Below are 23,843 nucleotides of genomic sequence, written 5' to 3'. Positions count from 1 at the left end.
GTAAAGCTCCCTCTACAATGTCCCCATCAAACACTCCCAGGACAGTTTTAGCGCGGGGTTAGATACAGAATAAAGCTCCCTCTACACTGTCCCCATCATACAGTACCAGGACAGGTAAAGCACGGGGTTAGATAAAGAGAAAAACTCCCTCTACACCGTCCCCATCAAACACTCCCAGGGCAGGTACAGCACGGGGTTAGATACAGAGTAAAGCTCCATCTATACTTTCCATATCAAAAACTCCCAGGACAGTTACAGCACGGGGTTAGATACAGAGTAAAGCTCCCTCTACACCGTCCCCCCGTCCCCATCAAACACTCCCAGGACAGGTACAGCACGGGGTTAGATAAAGAGTAAATCTCCCTCTACACTGTCCCAATCAAACACTCCCAGGACAGGTACAGCACGGGGTTAGATACAGAGTAAAGCTCCCTCTACACTGTCCCCATCAAACACTCCCAGGACAGGTTCAGGACCGGGTTAGATACAGAGTAAAGCTCCCTATACACTGTCCCCATCAAACACTCCCAGGGCAGGTACAGGACGGGGTTAATACAGAATAAAGCTCTCTTTACACTGTACCCATCAAACACTCCCAGGACAGGTACAACACCGTGTGAGATACAGAGTAAATCTTCCTCTACACTGTCCCCATCAACCCTCCCAGGAAAGGTACAGCATGGAGTTAGATACAGAGTAAAGCTCCATCTATACTTTCCATATCAAACACTCCCAGGACAGTTACAGCACGGGGTTAGATACAGAGTAAAGCTCCCTCTACACCGTCCCCCCGTCCCCATCAAACACTCCCAGGACAGGTACAGCACGGGGTTAGATAAAGAGTAAATCTCCCTCTACACTGTCCCAATCAAACACTCCCAGGACAGGTACAGCACGGGGTTAGATACAGAGTAAAGCTCCCTCTACACTGTCCCCATCAAACACTCCCAGGACAGGTACAGCACGGGGCTAGGTACAGAGTAAAGCTCCCTCTACACTGTCCCCATCAAACACTCCCAGGACAGGTGCAGCACATGGTTAGATACAGAGTAAATCTCCCTCTACACTGTCCCCCTCAAACACTCCCATGACAGGTACAGCATGGGGTTAGATACAGAGTAAAGCTCCATCTACACTGTTCCCATCAAACACTCCCAGGACAGGTACAGCACGGGGTTATATACAGAGTAAAGCTGCCTCTACACCGTACCCATCAAACACTCCCAGGACAGGTACAGCACGTGGTTAGATACAGAATAATGCTCCCTCTACACTGTTCCCATCAAACACTCCCAGGACAGGTACAGCACGTGGTTAGATACAGAGTAAAGCTCCCTCTACACCGTCCCCATCAAACACTGCCAGGGCAGGTACAGCACGGGGTTAGATACAGAGTAAAGCTTCCTATACACTGTCCCAAACAAACACTCCCAGGACAGGTACAACACCGGGTTACATACAGATTAAAGCTCCCTCTACACTGTCCCCATCAAACACTCCCAGGACAGGTACAGCACGGGGTTAGATACAGAGTAAAGGTCCCTCTACACTGTCCCATCAAACTCTCCCAGGGCATGTACAGCACGGGGTTAGATACAGAGTAAAGCTCCCTCTACACTGTTCCGATAAAACACTCCCAGGACAGGTACAGCACGGGGTTACATACAGAGTAAAGCTGCCTCTACACTGTCCCCATCAAACACTCCCAGGACAGGTAGAGCACGGGGTTAGATACAGAGTAAAGGTCCCTCTACACTGTCGCATCAAACACTCCCACGACAGCTACAGCACTGGTTTAGATACAGAGTAAAGCTCCCTCTACACTGTCCCCATCAAACATTCCCAGGGTAGGTACAGCATGGGGATAGATACAGATTAAAACTCCCTCTACACTGTCCCCATCAAACACTACCAGGACAGGTACAGCACGGGGTTAGATACAGAGTAAAGCTCCCTCTACAGTGTTCCGATAAAACACTCCCAGGACAGGTACAGCACGGGATTAATACAGATTAAAGCTCTCTCTACACTGTACCCATCAAACACTCCCAGGACAGGTACAGCACGGGGTTACATACAGAGTAAAGCTCCCTCTACACCGTCCCCATCAAACACTGCCAGGGCAGGTACAACACGGGCTTAGATACAGAGTAAAGCTTCCTATACACTGTCCCAAACAAACACTCCCAGGAGAGGTACAGCATTTGGTTAGATACAGAGTAAAGCTCGCTCTACACCGTCCCCATCAAACACTCCCAGGACAGGTACAGCACGGGGTTAGATAAAGAGTAAATATCCCTCTACACTGTCCCCATCAAACACTCCAAGGTCAGGTACAGCATGGGGTTAGATACAGATTAAAGCTCCCTCTACACTGTCCCCATCAAACACTCCCAGGACAGGTACAGCACGGGGTTAGATACAGAGTAAAGGTCCCTCTACACTGTCCCATCAAACACTCCCAGGGCAGGTACAGCACGGGGTTAGATACAGAGTAAAGCTCCCTCTACACTGTTCCGATAAAACACTCCCAGGACAGGTACAGCACGGGGTTACATACAGAGTAAAGCTGCCTCTACACTGTCCCCATCAAACACTCCCAGGACAGGTACAGCACGGGGTTAGATACAGAGTAAAGCTCCCTCTACACAGTCCACCATCAAACACTCCCAGGGCAGGTACAGCACAGGGTTAGATTCAGAGTAAAGCTGTCTCTACCCGTCCCCATCAAACACTCCCAGGTCAGCTACAGCACCGGATATGATACAGAGTAAAGCTCCCTCTACACTGTCCCCATCGAACACTCCCAGGGTAGGTACAGCACGGGGTTAATACAGATTAAAGCTCTCTCTACACTGTACCCATCAAACACTCCCAGGACAGGTACAGCATCCGGTTAGATACAGAGTAAAGCTCCCACTACTCTGTCCCCATCAAACACTCCCAGGGCAGGTGCAGCACGGGGTTTGATACAGAGTAAAGCTCTCTCTACACTGTCCCCATCAAACACTCCCAGGACAGGTGCAGCACCGGGTTAGATACAGAGTATGGCTCCCTCTACACTGTCTCCATCAAACACTCCCAGGGTAGGTACAGCACGGGGTTAATACAGATTAAAGCTCTCTCTACACTGTACCCATCAAACACTCCCAGGACAGGTACAGCATCCGGTTAGATACAGAGTAAAGCTCCCTCTACTCTGTCCCCATCAAACACTCCCAGGGCAGGTACAGCACAGGTTAGATACAGAGAAAAACTCTCTCTACACCGTCCCCATCAAACACTCCCAGGGCAGGTACAGCACGGGGTTTGATACAGAGTAAAGCTCCCTCTACACCGTCCCCATCAAACACTCCCAGGACAGGTACAGCACAGGTTAGATACAGAGAAAAACTCTCTCTACACTGTCCCCATCAAACACTCCCAGGACAGGTACAGGATCGGGTTAGATACAGAGTATGGCTCCCTCTAAACCGTCCTCATCAAACACTCCCAGGGCAGGTACAGCACGGGGTTAATACAGATTAAAGCTCTCTCTACACTGTACCCATCATACACTCCCAGGACAGGTACAACACAGGGTTAGATACAGAGTAAAGCTCCCTCTATACCGTCCCCATCAAACACTCCCAGGACAGGTACAGCACGGGTTTAGATACAGAGTAATGCTACCTCTACACTGTCCTCATCAAACACTCCCAGGACAGGTACATCACGGTGTTAGATACAGAGTAAAGCTCCCTCTACACCGTCCCCATCAAACACTCCCAGGGCAGGTACAGCACGGCGTTAGATACAGAGTAAAGCTCCCTCAACATTGTCCCCATCAAAAACTCCCAGGACAGGTACAGCACAGGGTTAGATACAGAGTAAAGCTCCCTCAACAATTTCCCCATCAAACACTCCCAGGACAGGTACAGCACCGGGTTAGATACAGAGTAAAGCTCTCTCCACACTGTCCCCATCAAACACTCCTAGGACAGGTACAACACAGGGTTAGATTCAGAGTAAAGCTCCCTCTACACTGTTCCCATCAAACACTCCCAGGACATGTACAGCACGGGGTTAGATGCAGAGTAAAGCTCCCTCTACACTGTCCCAATCAAACACTCCCAGGACAGTTACAGCATGGGGTTAGATATATAGTAAAGCTCCCTCTACACTGTCCTCATCAAACACTCCCAGGACAGGTACATCACGGGGTTAGATACAGAGTAAAGCTCCCTCTACACCGTCCCCATCAAACACTCCCAGGACAGGTACAGCGCGGGGTTAGATACAGAGTAAAGCTCCCTCTACACTGTCCCCATCAAACACTCCCAGGACAGGTACAGCATGGAGTTAGATACAGAGTAATGCTCCCTCTACACCGTCCCCATCAAACACTCCCAGGACAGGTACAGCACGGGGTTAGATACAGAGTAAATCTCCCTCTACACTGTCCCCATCAAACACTCCCGGTACAGGTACAGCATGGTGTTAGATACAGAGTAAAGCTTCATCTATACTGTCCCCATCAAACACTCCCAGGACAGGTACAGCACGGGGGTAGATACAGAGTAAAGCTCCCTCTACACCGTCCCCATCAAACACTTCCAGGACAGGTACAGCACGTGGTTAGATACAGAGTAAATCTCCCTCTACACTGTGCCCCTCAAACACTCGCAGGACAGGTACAGCATGGAGTTAGATACAGAGTAAAGCTCCATCTACACTGTTCCCATCAAACACTCCCAGGACAGTTACAGCACGGGGTTATATACAGAGTATAGCTTCCTAGACACCGTCCCCATCAAACAGTCCCAGGACAGGTACAGCATGGGGTTAGATACAGAGTAAAGCTCCCTCTACACTGTCCCCATCAAACACTCCCAGGACAGGTACAGCACGGGGTTAGATACAGAGTAAAGCTCCCTCTACACCGTCCCCATCAAACACTCCCAGGGCAGGTACAGCACGGGGTTAGATACAGAGTAAAGCTCCCTCAGCTGTTCTTGTGCTCAAACCCCTCCCCCGGTTTCGAGCTCCCTACTCTGGGTGAGAGTTTAAACTGAGGCAGTGTTGGGGCTACCGTCTCTCGGATGAGATGTTAAACTGAAGCTCCCCTTCCTCTGTACATGTTGAAGGCCCCATGAGACTATTTGAGAGAAGAGCTGGGGAGTTCTCCCACATTCTGACCAATATTTATCTTCAATCAACATCACAAAAACAGCCGCTGACCTGATCATATTCTGGTTGTGGAAGTTTTCTTTTTCATTCATTGACAGGGTGTGGATGTGACTGGCTGGGCCCAGTGTTTAACCCCCATCCCTCACTGTCCTTCAGAAGGTGCTTCTGAGCTGCTGGGTTCGAATTAGCTGCAGAATTTCATACATTAGATCAGTGTCTACACTCGAAGGACATCCCTGGCTGCAATCACTTTGACCTGTCCAGTGGTCAAGCAAAGCTCGATAGTGCACGTCTGTCTTTTTAACTTTTAAGCAGGATAAACAGTCAAAGTGGAGGGACATCCAGGCTATGTAGAGAGACCAGGGCAGTGTGATTTATTCTGGGCTGTTTTGATAAAGAGTTATGAGGGTTTGCCTCTTTCTATGAAGATAAGTGTGAATTGGACTCTTGGGGCAGGATATTGAGGTCAGCGAGCGGGGGCGGGGCCTGCTCACTGACGCATAAAATGATGCGGGATGACATCAGGCGGAACCCCCGACCTCACCCTGACCTCACCCCTGACCTCAGCCCCCGACCTCACTCCCCGACCCCACCCCGACCTCACCCCGACCTCACCCCCCGACCCCACCCCGACCTCACCCCGACCTCACCCCGACCTCACCCCAACCTCACCCCCCCGACCTCACCCCGACCTCACCCCGGTCTCACCCCCACCTCACCCCCACCTCACCCCCACCTCACCCCGACCTCACCCCGACCTCACCCCCCGACCCCACCCCGACCTCACCCCGACCTCACACCCACCTCACCCCCGACCTCACCCCCACCTCACCCCCGACCTCACCCCCGACCTCACCCCCGACCTCACCCCTGACCTCACCCCTGACCTCAGCCCCTGACCTCACTCCCCGACCCCACCCCGACCTCACCCCGACCTCACCCCCCGACCCCACCCCGACCTCACCCCGACCTCACACCCACCTCACCCCCGACCTCACCCCCACCTCACCCCCGACCTCACCCCCGACCTCACCCCGACCTCACCCCGACCTCACCCCCGACCTCACCCCGACCTCACCCCGACCTCACCCCGACCTCACCCCCCCGACCTCACCCCGACCTCACCCCGGTCTCACCCCCACCTCACCCCCACCTCACCCCCACCTCACCCCGACCTCACCCCGACCTCACCCCCGAACTCACCCCGACCTCACCCCCGACCTCACCCCGACCTCACACCGACCTCACCCCGACCTCACCCCCGACCTCACCCCCGACCTCACCCCCGACCTCACCCCTGACCTCACCCCGACCTCATCCCGACCTCACTTCAATTTTCAGGTGGGTGGGGGTACAGCCGAATCAGTTCTGCGCCCGGCAACCTGTCGACGGCCAATTGAGGCCATTTATAAACAAGCTGAGCGAGTTAAAGGAGCCGCCTGTCCAGCATTAAGACAGACGGGCGGGTGGGGGAGGCCTGGGGGGATTCAGAGAAAACCTGAAACCTCAGCCACGGGCGGGGTGAGGTGTCATCAGCGTTTCTAAATATTTAATAAAGGTTTAATTAAAAGTGATGGACGTGTCCCAGCTGATGTGACAGTGTCACACGAGGGGACATGTCGGGGAAATTTTATTTTTCTACATTTAACATTTTTAAATTTGGCGCCGATCTCCCTGAGGCTGCACTTAGCCTCGAGGCGCTGAGAGAGCACATCCCCCCCCCATCCCCCCCCACCCATACAGGGAGCGCACAGGCCCACCCTGGTAAGATGGCGGCGCTGATGGGAGGCATACCTGCCCACACGTCCCCACTCCTGAACTTCCCCCCCCGCCTCACCCACCCCGTACCCCCCTCCCGATGGAGGGTAAACTCTGCCCTTGGTTCTGGATGAGGTGTCTTGCTCACCCCTGCCCCCTGCTGGAGGCAGAGAATGAGCAGCAGCTGCCGGAGACGGTTCCCGTGTCAGTGACGTGTGCAGTGGGTCACGGGAGAGAAACGTTCTTGTCTGAATCTTCCCATGTCCAGGGAAATCTGGGCTCCAGTCTGTGTTGTACATGGGGAGACTGTGGCACCCACACACGTGCTGTAATCTCCCGGGAGGTTAGCGCCGCCTGAGACTCTCCCCAATAGATTCTTACCCTGAGCCCAGGGTCAGAGAGCTGGGCCATGGAAATGTTACCCACCTAACTCAGAGATTAAGCAGCATAACTGGACTGAGGACCACAACCAAATACCCCACCGCCCCCCGCCCCCACTGACCAGTCAACCCCCTGACCTGGCCCGAATACCCCTCACCCCGACCAGACTACCCCCCAACTCCCATTGCCCCCCTCACCCAAACCGACTACCCCACAACCCGACTACCCCACAACCCGACTACCCCACAACCCGACTACCCCCCACCCCATTACCCCCCACCCAAACCGACTACCCCTGACCCCAACCCAACTGCCCCTGTCCCAACTACCCCACAACCCAAATACCCCCCAACCAACCTGACTACCCCCCACCCAACCCGACAACCCTCCAACTCAACTACCCCCCGACCGGACTACCCCCCGCCTGACCTGACACACACTGCACCTGACTACACCCCAATCCAACCTGACCCAACTGCCCCCCCCCAACAAACTAACTACCCCCCAACCTCACTACCCACTCACCCACTCACTCATTCATTAACTCTGCCACTCACTCATCAACTCACTCACTCGTTCACTCACTCACTCACCCATTCACTCACTCACTCACTCGTTCACTCACTCACTCACTTACCCACCCACCCAATCACTCACTCCCACCTATTCACCCACCCACTCACTCACTCACACCAACCCACTCAATCATCGACTCACTCGTTCGCTCATTCACTCACACTCAATCACTCAGTCATCGACTCAATCGCTTGCTCACTCACTCATCCACTCACTCACTCACTACTTACTCAGTCACTATCCACCCACACTCACTCTCTCACTCACTCACTCACTCATTCGCTCACTCGCTCACTCACACTCACTCATTGAATGAGGAGGAGGCTCCACAAATATCCCCATCCTCAATGATGGAGGAGCCCAGCACATCAGCACAAAAGATAAGGCTGAAGCATTTGCTACAACCTTCAGCCAGAAGTGCTGAGTGGATGATCCATCTCGGCCTCCTCCGGAGGTCCCCAGCGTCACAGATGCCAGTCTTCAGCCAATTTGATTCACTCCAGGTGATATTCAGAAACGGCTGAAGGCACTGGATACAGCAAAGGCTATAGGCCCTGACAATATTCCAGCAACAGTACTGAAGACCTGAGCTCCAGAACTTGCCGCACCCCTAACCAAGCTGTTTCAGTACAGCTACAACACTGGCATCTACCCAAGTGGAAAATTGCCCAGGTATGTCCTGTACACAAAAAGCAGGACAAATCCAACCGGGCCAATTACCGCCCCATCAGTCTACTCTCCATCATCAGTGAAGTGATGGAAGGGGTCATCAACAGGGCTATCAAGCGGCATTTGCTCAGCAATAACCTGCTCACCGATGCCCAGTTTGGGTTCTGCCAGAGTCACTCAGCTCCTAACCTCATTACTGGTTCACACATGGACAAAAGAGCTGAACTCCGGAGGTGAGGTGAGAGTGACTGTCCTTGACATCAAGGCAGCATTTGACTGAGTGTGGAATCAAGGTGCCCTAGCAAAAAACTGAAGTCAATGGGAATCAGGGGGAAAACTCTCCTCAGGTTGGAGTCATACCTAGCACAAAGGAAGATGGTTGTGGTTGTTGGAGGTCAGTCATCTCAGCTCCAGGACATCACTGCAGGAGTTCCTCAGGGTAGTGTCCTCAGCCCAACCATCTTCAGCTGCTTCATCAATGACCTTCCTTCCATCATAAGGTCAGAAGTGGGGATGTTCGCTGATGATTGCACAATGTTCAGCACCATTCGTGATTCCTCAGATACTGAAGCAGCCCATGTCCAAATGCAGCAAGACCTGGACAATATCCAGGCTTGGGCTGACAAGTGGCAAGTAACATTCACGCCACACAAGTGTCAGGCAATGACCATCTCCAACAAGAGAGAATCTAACCATCGCCCCTTGACGTTCAATGACATTACCATCACTGAATCCCCCACTATCAACATCATTACCATTGACTAGAATCAGAACTGGACTAGCCATATAAATACTGTGGCTACAAGGGCAGGTCAGAGGCTAGGAGTCCTGCGATGAGTAACTCACCTCCTGACTCCCCAAAGCCTGTCACCCATCTACAAGGCACAAGTCAGGAGTGTGATGGAATACTCCCCACTTGCCTGGATGAGTGCGGCTCCTACAACACTCAAGAAGCTTGACACCGTCCAGGACAAAGCAACCCTGCTTGATTGGCACCACATCCACAAACAATCACTCCCTCCACCACCGACGCACAGTAGCAGCAGTGTGTACCATCTACAAGATGCACTGCAGGAATTCACCAAGGCTCCTTCGACAGCACCTTCCAAACCCACAACCTCTACCAGTTGAAGCCTACCTGGTGTTTTCTAGCTATTGTAGACTGGATATCTATTTAAACCTTGAGTTCCTTTTCCTCATCGAGCTCTCCAACCCTGGCCTCTTCAGCCCTCCCCGATGTTAATCACTCTGCCACCGGTGGTCACATCGTCAGTTGCCTAGGCCCTAACCCTCCCTATACCTCGGTGCCTTGCTAGCTTTTTTAAGACACTCCTTAAAATCCACCTCTTTGACCAAGCTTTTGGTTACCTGTCCTAGTATCTCCTCATGTGCCTCGGTGTCTTGCTTTGTGAAGAATGCTCCTGTGAAGTCCCTTGGGACGTCTTATGGTGGCATCGTGGTAATGTCACTGGACCAGGAATCCCAGGACCCAGGTTAATTCTCTGAGGGTCTGGGTTCAAACCCCACCATAGCAACTGGGGAATTTAAATTCACTTAATCAACATGGAATTAAAGCCAGTCTCAGTAACAGTGACCATGAAACTATCATCAATTGGAGTTGACAACCCATCTGGTTCACTAATGCCCTGTAGGGAACAAAACCTGCCATCCTTACCCGGTCTGGTCTACATGTGACTCCAGACCCACAGCAATGGGGTTGACTCTTAACTGCCCCTCTGCAATAGCCTGACAAGTCATTCAGTTCAAGGGCAATTAGGGATGGGCAACAAATGCTGGCCTTGCCAGTGATGGCCACATCCCATCAAAAATAAAGAACACATTTTTTTATAATGTTAAAAGTGCTATAAAAATATAGGTTGTTATTGTTCTCTCTCATTTCACAATGTTTCACCCCTGGCTACAAACGTGGCTCCAATTCAGGGATAGAGGTTGAGAAAATTCCATAGTTTCAACCCTTTTGAGACTGGAAGAATTCGCCTTTTTAAAACCAACCTCTTTGACCAAACCTTTGGTCGTCACTCTTTGAGGGATATTGGGACACTTTTCCACGTGCAAGGTGCTAGATGAATGCAAACAGTTATTAGATGTAGGAATTTAGTGATTGTCAGGTGAACAGAGATTAGGGTGCATCTAGAGTTCAGCTTCTACCATCCTGGGCAGTCACATGGAGGGTGAGCCGTGCTTCCCTGAGAAGCACTCAACCCTTCAGAGTTCCTTTATTCATTCCAGGGGTGTGAGCATTGCTGGAAAGGTCGGTATCTATTACCCCTTGGGAGAAAGGTGGAGAGTCGTCTTCTGGAATGAAGCCTTGATCGGCCATTTCAGAGGGAACCACATGGCTGTGGGTCTGGAGTCACGTGGGCCAGACTGGGTAAGGATGGCACATTTCCCTCCCGAAAGGACATTAGTGAAGCAGATGGGTTTTTAACGAGAACCCAATAGTTTCATGGTCACCATTACTGAGACTTACTTTTCATTCCAGATTTATGTAACCAATTGAATTTAAACTGCCCAGCTACCAGATTGGGATTTCAAATCATGTTCCAGATCATGAGGCCAGGCCGTTGGATTAATAATCCAGTATTCCCCCACTATCAACATCCTGGGGGTTACCATTGACCAGAAACTGAACTGGACTAACCATATAAATATTGTGGCTACAAGAGCAGGTCAGAGACTAGGAATCCTGCAGAGAGTAACTCACCTCCTGACTCCCTAAAGCCTGTCCACCATCTACAAGGCACAAGTCAGGAATGTGATGGAATATTCCCCACTTGCCTGGATGAGTGAAGCTCCCACAACACTGAAGAAGCTCGACACCATCCAGGACAAAGCAGCCCCGCTTTATTGGCACCACATCCACAAACATTCACTCCCTCCACCACCAATGCATGTTAGCAAAAGTGTGTACCATCGACAAGATGCACTGCAGGAATTCACCAAGGCTCCTTCGACAGCACCTTTCAAACCCACGACCATTACCATCTAGGACAAGGGCAACAGATAGATGGGAACACCATCACCTGGAAGTTCCCCTCCGAGTCACTCACCGTCCTGACTTGGAAATATATCGGCCGTTCCTTCACTGTCGCTGGGTCAAAATCCTGGAACTCGCTCCCTAACAGCACTGTGGGTGTACCTACACCACATGGACTGCAGCGGCTCAAGAAGGCAGCTCACCCCCACCTTCTCAAGGGAAACTAGGTGTGAGTGCTACAGTGTCTGAGTGTTGCAGTGTCTGAGTGTTGTGGTGTCTGAGTGTTGCGGTGTCTGAGTGTTGCAGTGTCTGAGTGTTGCAGTGTCCGAGTGTTGTAGTGTCTGAGTGTTGCGGTGTCCGAGTGTTGTAGTGTCTGAGTGTTGCGGTGTCTGAGTGTTGCAGTGCCTGAGTGTTGCGGTGTCTGAGTGTTGCAGTGTCTGAGTGTTGCGGTGTCTGAGTGTTGCAGTGTCTGAGTGTTGCGGTGTCTGAGTGTTGTAGTGTCTGAGTGTTGCGGTGTCTGAGTGTTGTGGTGTCCGAGTGTTGTAGTGTCTGAGTGTTGCGGTGTCTGAGTGTTGCAGTGTCTGAGTGTTGTAGTGTCCGAGTGTTGTAGTGTCTGAGTGTTGCGGTGTCTGAGTGTTGCAGTGCCTGAGTGTTGCGGTGTCTGAGTGTTGCAGTGTCTGAGTGTTGCGGTGTCTGAGTGTTGCAGTGTCTGAGTGTTGCGGTGTCTGAGTGTTGTAGTGTCTGAGTGTTGCGGTGTCTGAGTGTTGTGGTGTCCGAGTGTTGTAGTGTCTGAGTGTTGCGGTGTCTGAGTGTTGCAGTGTCTGAGTGTTGTAGTGTCCGAGTGTTGTAGTGTCTGAGTGTTGCGGTGTCTGAGTGTTGTAGTGTCTGAGTGGGACCCTTGATTCCTTTTTCGGGCAGCAGCGACTTTAAAAGTCCAGACTCCGCTGTCCCTGAGGACTGCGTCTCCCGGCCATTTATCCCTCAGTCCACATCACCAAGGCAGATTATCTGGCCCTCATTAGCATTGCTGTTTGTGGGATCTTGCTGTGCACCAATTTCCTGCTGTGAATCCCGCCTTCCCTCGGTGACTCCTTCATTCCTCCTGAGGCTGAGCAATCTCTTTCCTCAATAGTTTCAATTCTTTCCTTTCTCGCAGAATGAAATGGAGTTCATGACTCACCCTGGTTGTCGATCTGTACCTATTGATCTGTACCTATTGATCTGTACCTATTGATCTCTATCTATTGATCGGTATCTATTGATCTCTATTGATCTGTATCTATTGATTGGTATCTATTGATCTGTATCTATTGATCTCTATTGATCTGTATCTATTGATCTGTATCTATTGATCTCTATTGATCTGTATCTATTGATCTGTATCTATTGATCTCTATCTATTGATCGGTATCTATTGATCTGTATCTATTGATCTCCATCTATTGATCTGTATCTATTGATCTCTATCTATTGATCTCTATCTATTGATCTCTATCTATTGATCGGTATCTATTGATCTGTATCTATTGATCTGTATCTATTGATCTGTATCTATTGATCTGTATCTATTGATCTCTATTGATCTGTATCTATTGATCTGTATCTATTGATCTCTATCTATTGATCGGTATCTATTGATCTGTATCTATTGATCTCCATCTATTGATCTGTATCTATTGATCTCTATCTATTGATCTCTATCTATTGATCTCTATCTATTGATTGGTATCTATTGATCTCCATCTATTGATCTGTATCTATTGATCTCTATCTATTGATCTCTATCTATTGATCGGTATCTATTGATCTCCATCTATTGATCTGTCTCTATTGGTCTGTATCTATTGATCTCCATCTATTGATCTGTATCTATTGATCTGTATCTATTGATCTCTATCTATTGATCGGTATCTATTGATCTCCATCTATTGATCTGTCTCTATTGGTCTGTATCTATTGATCTCCATCTATTGATCTGTATCTATTGATCTGTATCTATTGATCTCTATCTATTGATCGGTATCTATTGATCTCCATCTATTGATCTCTCTCTATTGGTCTGTATCTATTGATCTGTATCTATTGATCGGTATCTGACCGGGGGAGTGAGGACAGGAAACAGCAGAAACACTCAGCAGCTCAGCCGGCTCCTGTGGAGAGAGGTTTCCACTCGCTCTCTCATCAGGGTCTTTGGCTTTGTTGCCAAGATGCTGCCTACCTGGTAATGTCACCTCTAACCAGTGGGTGGCGGTGTTGAGCTATGTAGCCACTGGGTGATCAGATGATGCTAACAACAACTTGCATTTACGTATCGCCTTTAAACTAACACAAGGCATTTGACAGGAGCGTTAGGGAACAAGTCCTGACAAGGTGGCAAGGGCGGGGAGACATTAGCACCGGTGGCTAAAGGCCTGATTGTCAAATGGAAGGTTCTAAAGAGCTTCTTAAAGTAGGAGAGAGAGGCCTGAGGGGAAGATTGCAGACTGTGGGGTCTCAGTCCCCAGTGAGGGAGCGAGGGGGATGGAGAGAATTAGACAGGGGAGAATTAGAAAGAACCCAGGGTTCTCACAGGGTTTTAGGCCTGGAGGAGGAGGTGATGAAGATTAGAGGCATTTAACAGGAGGGTGAGGATTTTAAAATAAAGGGGTTGGTGGAGCAGAGACCAAGATAGGCCAATGAGCAGATGGCTGACAGGTGAATGGGAGTGAATGGGAGTTAGGAAACTTCACCCTCAGTCCACTCATCTCAACGGTAAAAAACTCCAATTTCACCAAATTAAATGTTTCCTTTGAATCTTTCAAAAGAGAGGACAGGCAGACAACAGTCCCTCAGAACAATGCCAGTACTGCCCAGTGTTACTGCCGCCTCTGGGAACAATGCCAGTACTGCCCAGTGTTACTGCCCCCTCTGGGAACAATGCCAGTACTGCCCAGTGTTACTGTCCCCTCTGGGAACAATGCCAGTACTGCCCAGTGTTACTGCCCCCTCTGGGAGCAGTGCCAGTACTGCCCAGTGTTACTGCCCCCTCTGGGAACAATGCCAGTACTGCCCAGTGTTACTGCCCCCTCTGGGAACAGGGCCAGTACTGCCCAGTGTTACTGCCGCCTCTGGGAACAGTGCCAGTACTGTCCAGTGTTACTGCCACCTCTGGGGAAAGTGCCAGTACTGTTCAGTGTTATTGCCGCCTCTGGGAACAGTGCCAGTACTGCCCAGTGTTACTGCCCCCTCTGGGAACAGTGCCAGTAATGCCCAGTGTTACTGCCGCCTCTGGGGAAAGTGCCAGTACTGTTCAGTGTTACTGCCGCCTCTGGGAACAGTGCCAGTACTGCCCAGTGTTACTGCCACCTCTGGGAACAGTGCCAGTACTGCCCAGTGTTACTGCCACCTCTGGGGAAAGTGCCAGTACTGTCCAGTGTTATTGCCACCTCTGGGAACAATGCCAGTACTGTCCAGTATTACTGCCTCCTCTGGGAACGGTGCCAGTAATGCCCAGTGTTGTTGCCACTTCTGGGAACAATGCCAGTAATGCCCAGTGTTATTGCCACCTCTGGGAAAGGTGCCAGTACTGTGCAGTGTTTCTGCCTCCTTTGGGAACAGTGCCAGTACTGTCCAGTGTTATTGCCACCTCTGGGAACAGTGCCAATAATGCCCAGTGTTTCTTCCTCCTCTGGGAACAGTGCCAATAATGCCCAGTGTTATTGCCATCTCTGGGAACAGTGCCAGTAATGCCCAGTGTTACTGCCACCTCTGGGAACAGTGCCAATAATGCCCAGTGTTATTGACACCTCTGGGAACAATGCCAGTACTGTCCAGGGGGCAGTAACACTGGACAGTACTGGCACTGTACCCACAGGGGGCAGTAACACTGGGCAGTACTGGCACTGTACCCACAGGGGGCAGTACTGGCACTGTACCCACAGCGGGCAGTAACACTGGGCAGTACTGGCACTGTACCCACAGGGGGCAGTACTGGCACTGTACCCACAAGGGGCAGTAACACTGGGCAGTACTGGCACTGTACCCACAGGGGGCAGTACTGGCACTGTACCCACAGCGGGCAGTAACACTGGGCAATATGGACAAATCTGAAGAGCAGCCCGGTATTACACACCTGTTTTGAATGTGCCAAAAAGAGACTTCAAAGCTGCCTCTGGTTCCTGCCAAACAGGCACAGTTTTCACTATCATCAAACATCTTTGTGTTGACCGTGATTGTTCTGATTTGCTGAACTCTATTCCGTTCCTAACTGGGGCACAGCGATCTTGGCCACTCTCTCCTTCAACTCCTGCCTTCATCCTCAGAGTGACCCCTGGTCTTTACCTGTTTTCACTGAGGATCAGCACATCTTCTTTCCAACCAGGCACCTTACAGAATCACAGAATCTTTACAGAGCAGGAGGTGGCCATTCAGCCCATCGGGTCTGTACTGGCTCTCTGAAAGGGCATTCCCCCTACACTCCCCTGCCTTATCCCCGTAACCTTGCACATTCTCTCTTTTCAGCTAGTAACCCAATTCCCTTTTGGATACCTCGATCAAACCTGCCTCCACCACCCTCTCAGGAAATTCGTTCCAGACTCCAACCACCCTCGGGGTAAAAATGTTTTCCTCACATCACATTTACTCCTTTTGCCAATTATTTTGAATCTGTGCCCTCTAGTTCTTGATGCCCCCTTGAGTGGGAGCAGTTTCTCACTATTTACCCTGTCCATGCCCCTCAGGATCTTGAATACCTCTATCAAGTCTCCTCTCAGCCTTCTTTTCTCCAAGGAAAACAGCCCCAACCTCTCCAATCTATCCTCATCGCTGCAGTTCTTCATCCCGGGAATCATTCCTGTGAATCTCCTCTGTTCTCTCTCCATTGTCTTCACATCCTTCCTCAAGTATGGCGCCTAGAACTGGATCCAGTTCTCCAGATGAGGCCTAACTAGTGTCTTATACAAATTCAACATGACCTCCTTACTCTTGTACTCAATGCCCCTATTATTGAAGATTTATACTTTATTAACCTGCCCTGCCCTTCAATACCCTATGTACAATAACCCAGGTCCCTCTGTTGCTGCACCTCCTTAGAATTTCTCCCTTTATTTTATACTGTCTCCCCATATTCTTCCTGCCAAAATCATCTTGCACTTCTCTGCATTGAACTTCATCTTATTTTTATTCACTCACGGGATGTGGGTATCACTGGCTAGGCCAGTATTTATTGCCCATCCCTAATTGCTGCGGGACTGGAGTCACATGTAGGCCAGACCGGGTAAGGACAGCAGATTTCCCTCCCTAAAGGACACTAGTGAACCAGATGGGTTTTAATGACAATCAGCAATGGTTCTGTGGTCATCATTAGACCTTTAATTCCAGGGCCTGAATTTTCCAGTCAGTGGGAGGGCCCGGGGTGAGTGGGTAAGGGCAGGAATGGATCCAACTGCCGCCCACGATCAGCCCCGCACCGCCATTTTACACGGGCGAGCCAATTAACACCCGGCCCAGCGCAAGTCAGGTCAGCGCTCCCTGTGCGGGCGGGGGAGAGGGGGGGAGAGGGGGGGAGAGTCAGGTCAGCGCTCCCTGTGCGGGGCGGGGGAGAGGGGGGGAGAGGGGGGGAGAGTCAGGTCAGCGCTCCCTGTGCGGGGCGGGGGTGGGGGGGGAGAGTCAGGTCAGCGCTCCCTGTGCGGGCGGGAGAGGGGGGGAGAGTCAGGTCAGCGCTCCCTGTGCGGGCGGGAGAGGGGGGGAGAGTCAGGTCAGCGCTCCCTGTGCGGGCGGGAGAGGGGGGGAGAGTCAGGTCAGCGCTCCCTGTGCGGGCGGGAGAGGGGGGGAGAGTCAGGTCAGCGCTCCCTGTGCGGGGCGGGGGTGGGGGGGGAGAGTCAGGTCAGCGCTCCCTGTGCGGGCGGGGGAGGGGGGGAGAGTCAGGTCAGCGCTCCCTGTGCGGGTGGGGGAGAGGGGGGATGGGATTCAATCTCCTTGAGGAACGGAGATACATCAGGGAGATTGAAACGCTATTGAAATAAATAAATGGGAGACAATATTTAATGGAACGTGTCCCCTCACGTGAATGTGTTATTTGAAATGGGACGTGTTTTTATATTTTAGAAAAAGCTTTAGGAAACTTTATCCTGCCCGTGGTACACGAGGTTTCCTAGAACATGTAAAGGCCGCTTGGCGTTTTTTCCTGCTGCCAATGTTCAGGTCGGGCGGGCAGTGTAAACACTGGGACTAATGAATTTGTTAATGGCCTCAATCGGCCTATCAGTTACTGACAGGCGTGTAGCCAATTCCAGGCCACACCCACTGAACAAAATGTCTCGAGACAGTGCGATGGGGTCGGGGTGCACAGCTGACATCATCTTACACGCTGGTGTGTAGGGACCAAACCCCCACACCCCGACTGAAAAACCCAGGCCCACATTTTTTATTCAATTCAAATGTCATCACTTGCTATGGTGGTGATTCGAACCCAGGCCCCCAGAATATAACCCGGGGTCTTTGGACTACTGGTGTTGCGACAATGCCACTGTCTCCCCCTTTGTCTCCCCCTCCCATCAACATGTCTATGTCCTTTTGAAATTCAAGATTATTCTTATCACATTTAACAACGTTTCCAACCTTCATATCATCTGCAAATTTTGAAATCATGACCTGAACACCACAGTCTAGGTCATTAATATATATCAGGAAGAGCAAGGGTCCCAACACTGACCCCTGGGGACCTCCACTACAACCTTCCTACACTCTGAAAAACAACCATTTCTCACTACTCTCTCTTTCCTGTCTCTCAGCCAATTTCTTATCCAAGTGCCCACTTTCCCTTTTATTCCATGAGCTAGAATTTTGCTCATGAGTCTGTTGTGTGGCCCTGTATCAAATGCCTTTTGGAAATCCATATACACCACATCAAGAGTGTTTCCCTTATCAACCTTCTCTGTTACCTCCTGAAGAAACTCCTGCAAGTTAGTTAAACATGATTTTCCCTTAATGAATCTATGCTGATTTCCCTTAATTATCCTGCACTTGTCTAAGTGACTATTGATTTTGTCCTGAACTATAGGTTCCAGAAGTTTCCCTCCCACTGAAGTCAGACTGACCGGTCTGTAGTTGCTGGCTTTATCCTTGCACCCCTTTTTGAACAAGGGTGTAACATTCGCAATTCTCCAGTCCTCTGGCAGCTCCCCTGTGTCTAAGACTGGAAGATTATCACTAATGCCTCTGCAATTTCTACTCTCACTTCTCCCAGTACCTTTGGATGTATCACATCTGGTCCGGTTACCATTTCAATTTTAACACCTCCTCCTTCTCAACTCACCAAGGCTCCTTCGACAGCACCTTCCAAACCCACAACTACTACCACCTAGAAGGACAAGGGCAGCAGATAGATGGGAACACCGCCACCTGGAAGTTCCCCTCCAAGTCACTCACCATCCTGACTTGGAAATATATCGGCCGTTCCTTCACTGTCGCTGGGTCAAAATCTTGGAACTCCCTCCCTAACAGCACTGTGGGTGTACCTAAACCACATGGACTGCAGCGGCTCAAGAAGGTAGCTCACCCCCACCTTCTCAAGGGCAACTAGGGATGGGAAATAAATGCTGGGCCCAGCCAGTGACGCCCACATCCCGTGAATGAATTTTTAAAATAGTAAATTATTTGAATGTTCCAGTTACCTCCTCTCTCACCTCAGCCTGGGGAGCATCCTCCCCGCTTTGTAGAGACAGATGTAAAGTACTTGTTTAATACCTTGGCTATTTTCCCTGCCTCCACATGTGTCCTCTTTTTTATCCCTAATTGGCCCTAATCTTTCTTATACCACCGTTTTATTATTTACATGCTTGTAGAAGACATTATGTTAGCTACTAGTCTCTTTTCATGCTCCCTCCTTGCTTTTCTAATTAGTTTTTTTCACTTGCCCTCTGGTCCTTCTATATTCAGCCTGTTTCTCCATTGAATTTTCTACCTGGGATCTGTCCTACGCACACTTCTTCCTTTCCATCTTCTCCTCTATCTCTCTCCTCATCCAGGGCGCTCTGGATTTATTTGTCCTACCCTTTCCCCTTCAGGGGAATATACCCTGACATTTCCTGCAATACTTTCTCTTTGAAGGTGGCCCATTGTTCAGCCACTGTCTATTCTGCCAACTTTTGATTCTACCTCAGTCAACTCAGGTACATTCTCATCCCATCGAAGTTGGCTTTCCCCCAATTAATTATCCCCGCTCTAAATTGTTCTCTGTCCTTTTCCATGATTAACCTAAACCTTATGATACAATGGTCACTGTCTCCTAAATGCTCTCCCACTGATATTTGACCCGCTCGGGCCAACTCATTCCCCAGGACCAGGACCATCAGTGCCCGCCCTCTCGTTGGACTGGAGTCATACTGCTGCAGAAAATTATCTTGAACACATTCACCCCTTCGTCCCTTTGCACTATTCCTATATCACTCTATATTTGGGTAACTGAAGTCCCCCATTATAATTACCCTATCATTTTTGCACCTCTCTGTAATTTCTTCACAAATTTGTTTCTCTACATCTCTTTCACTGGTTGGTGGTCTATGTACTACACCGATCAATGTTATTGCACCTTTCCCATTCCTTACCTCTATCCAGAGAGATTCCGTCCTTGACCCTCTGGAACATACTCTCTCTCCGGTTCTGTAATTCCATCTTTAATCAATATTACCCCTCCCAGCCACCCTTCCTTTCCTGTCTGTCCCAAACACCTTCTACCCAGGAATATTTAACACCCACTCCTGTCCTTCTTTGAGTCCGGTCTCTGTTATAGCAACAATATCATCATTCCATTTGTCAACCTGTGCCTGTAGTTCACTAACCTTATTAACCTCACTCTGTGCATTCACATTAACCCTGATTTAGGCTTTTTTACTTTCCCCCTCACTCTGACCCCATCTAATGATTACTGTTGCCAACTCTAATTCTATCAGACTCTCCAAGTATTCTCTGAACCTTGATGCTACTCTCTGATATCTCCTCCTTATCCATTGATACTTCTCTACCTCCCACTGCCAGTTTTCCTCCTCTCTGCTCAGAATTTCCCCTCAGGTTCCCATCCCCCTGCCAATCTAGTTTAAACCCATCCCAACAGCACTGACAACCACCCCCCCCCACCACACCCCCCACCCCCGCGAGGACATTCCTCTGAGGAACCATCTCACTCTCCAGTATCCAAAATGGAAAAACTGTTAGAGAGCGAGATAGCCTCAGGATTCCTGCACTACCTGCCTGTTTCTCATAGATACTCTGGTCGTCACCCATTCCCTCTCTGCCTGTGTGCTTCTCAGCTGTGGTGTGGCCACCTCACTAAACATGCTATCCACATAATCCTCAGCCTTACCACAGTGACTCCAACTGCCGCTTGAGTTCTGAAACCTTGAGCTCAAGTTTCTGTGGCTGGTGGCACTTCCTGCAGATGTAGTCATTGAGGGCAACTTCCCACATTCTGCAGAATGCACATTCCACATGGCCGGGCTGCAATGACATACCTTAAACTTTATATAAAGTGTTTACTACAGAATGGTATATAATATAATTCACCTGTCACTCACCAATCATCTCCTCTGTGCTGAGTCCAGAAAGGCCAATACTTGCCAACCAATCAACTTATGGGACTCCTGTGATATCACTTTTAGATTTAACCTGGAAACTTCCAGCTCTAACTCTCTCCCCTACTTTCTGCGCTCTCTCTCCGAACTCCCACTGCTTTATGGGCTTCCCCCATAGCAAAGTAACAACCAGCTACTGGAAGCTGAGGAAAGGTAGGAAATGAAATGATCACCTCCTTCTCTCTTCACCGAACTCCCCCACTCACCAAACTCCAACTTAAGCACTCTAATGCATACAAAGCAGCACTCCAGTGCAGACACCAAGCTGCCCTCCAGTCTTAATATTGATCTTGATTAGCATTACGACAGTTGGATTTTGATTGGAGCTCCCCTGTTTACTCTGGGATGGATTTTTGAGTGTAGGACAGGTTCAGGACAGATTGGTGTTAAACATGGGATGTCCACTCCCCCCACCATCCCCCCGCCCACCCCCATATAGTAGGAGCCACCCTGGTGTTACACTCTGCACCCTCTCCATCGACTGGATTTCCATCTTCCTACAGGCTACTGCTCCTCTCAATCCTGCTCCACTTCTCCGGTTTTAATTGGGAGAGATTAAGGATTCATTGGGAATGACAATGGGAAGTGGAATATGCTGGGAATGATAATAAGAAGGTGAGATATAAGAACATAAGAAATAGGAGCAGGAGTAGGCCATTTGGCCCATCGAGCCTGCTCCACTAGTCAATAAGACCATGGCTGATTGGATTGTGGCCTTAACTCCACTTTGCTGCCTGACCCCTATTACCCTTAATTCCCCTGTCAATCAAAAATCTGTCTAACTCAGCCTTGAATATACTGAATGACCCAGCCTCTACTGGATAGATAACTCCAAAGACAAATGACCCTCTGAGAGAAGAAATTCCTCCTCACTCCTGTCTTAAAGGGGAGGCTCCTTATTTTTAAACTGTGCCCACCCCACCCCCCCACCCCCCACCAGATCTGGGTTTCTGTGATGAAGGAGAATGATGGGGAGGGTTCAATATGCTGGGTAACTCCTGCGCGCTATGCCTGTAACATTGAAAGCTACCAGTACCTTTGGAATGCGGGAGGGGTACCTGATGTGGTTGTAAGCTGTTGCCTGGCGATCTGTGTGTGCACAGGGCTGCAGGATGCGGGTTAGATCTGATCACACCAGCCTGCTTGTCGTCAGCTGTGGACTGACTCCCAGCCGCTGAGTGTAACCCTGTCAGGCGGGAGCTGGGGAAGGACATGGCGGTGATAGTCCCATGACCCTCCTTGCCTGACGGGACGGGGCGGGGAAGTGGGAAAGGCCCTGACGAAAATTCGCCCCCCTAACCTAGGAACGGAAATGGGAGCGGCCGAGATTGGGATGATCAGATATTCCCTGATTCGCAGGCTTCTGCATTCCTGAGGCTGGAATGGGATTTTTGCCCTTGAAGGGCAGCTATTAGAATATTCTGGAATCCTGCTTCACTGATCTCGGGGATCAGGCAGTATTCTGACAGAATGTGGCCTCAGGGTATTAAATCGATGTGTGGAAAATTTTACTCTGTTTCAGTGCCATCTCTCCATTCCTTTTGTGTATTGGGGATTATTACAGTACCACTGAGTGCCTGGGGGTGGCACTGTTGGTCCAAGTCATAGTTACCCAACAGCAATAACAAAGTGGGTCAAAGGGCATCCAATGGACCAAAGGCCAACATTGACTGGCTCTCTCAAACTGCTTCCTCTTTTGGTTAGTAACATTAACTCTGTGTCTTACTCTTTGGAGGGCTTTATGAGTTACAGTTATCAGACATTAGGTAAAACTTACAGGACAGAATCAGGCCATTCAGCCCAGCAGGTCTATGCGCCCCATAAGCTACCTCCCACCTCACTTCATCTCACCCAACATCATATCACCGTGTCCCTGAACTCTCCCTCCCGCTAACTGTCCGAGCTGCAGCTGGTCCTCAGATTTGTTGGGTTTTTAAATCTAGAAACTCAGATCCATGTCAGACACCTTGGCGGCTTGAAACAGTAGAAGACATGGCAAAAAGGAGGGGTTGCAGTGAAGGGCTAAAAACCCTCAGAGTGGAGGTGGAGGTGGAGGTGGAGGCGGAGGCGGAGGCTGAGGAAGGTAAGAAATCCACAACATTGCATGCTCCAGAGTTATCTGGAGGATTCAGCAAGGTAGAGAAACTTTCAACTTCACGCCAAGTTCCCCCCAGGTCACTAGCGACTCTGACTTAAGCATATATCACCGTTCCTTCACTGTCATTGGGTCCAAATCCTGGAACTCCCTCCCTAACAGCACTGTGGGTGTACCTACACCACAGGGACTGCAGCGGCTCAAGAAGGCAGCTCACCACCACCTTCTCAAAGGGAACAAGGGTTGGGCAATAAATGCTGGGCCCAGCCAGCGACGCCCACATCCTGTACATAATAGAACAATATGGGTTTTGGTTCTGCTGTTAAACACCATGTACAGTGAGTACACTACACCACAAATCCCTGACTATTAGTCCTGCCTCCCTTCCTTCACCACTCGTCGACCCTCTCACACTCGTGACTAAAATAAGCAGAAGGGTCATTGAGAGGTTACAGTTTTCCCGCTGCCCTTGGCTGTGCCATGGGGATGTAGTCCATAATAGGTGACAGAATCACAAAAGCACAGCATCAGCATGGGTGACCCAGAGAGGGCAGCTGTGTACCATTGCACATTCCCTGTTGGTCTGCCA

General features: G+C 50.1%; 1 long non-coding RNA gene across 1 annotated transcript in view; it reads left to right on the top strand.

Annotated features, from left to right (window-relative positions):
- The window catches only part of LOC144668981 (uncharacterized), a 153,884-nt gene that overhangs the window by 6,883 nt on the left and 123,158 nt on the right, over nucleotides 1-23,843 (top strand). Inside the window, exon 2 of the long non-coding RNA XR_013573576.1 lies at nucleotides 1,095-1,175. This is a non-coding gene — a long non-coding RNA (uncharacterized LOC144668981). The remainder of the gene's footprint in view (nucleotides 1-1,094; nucleotides 1,176-23,843) is intronic.

Source organism: Cetorhinus maximus, chromosome 28, assembly GCF_964194155.1.
Source record: "Cetorhinus maximus chromosome 28, sCetMax3.hap1.1, whole genome shotgun sequence".
Classification (NCBI taxonomy): Eukaryota; Metazoa; Chordata; class Chondrichthyes; order Lamniformes; family Cetorhinidae; genus Cetorhinus; species Cetorhinus maximus.
The sequence above is the reverse complement of the archived record's forward strand: the minus strand, read 5'-3'. Positions and strand labels throughout refer to the sequence as shown.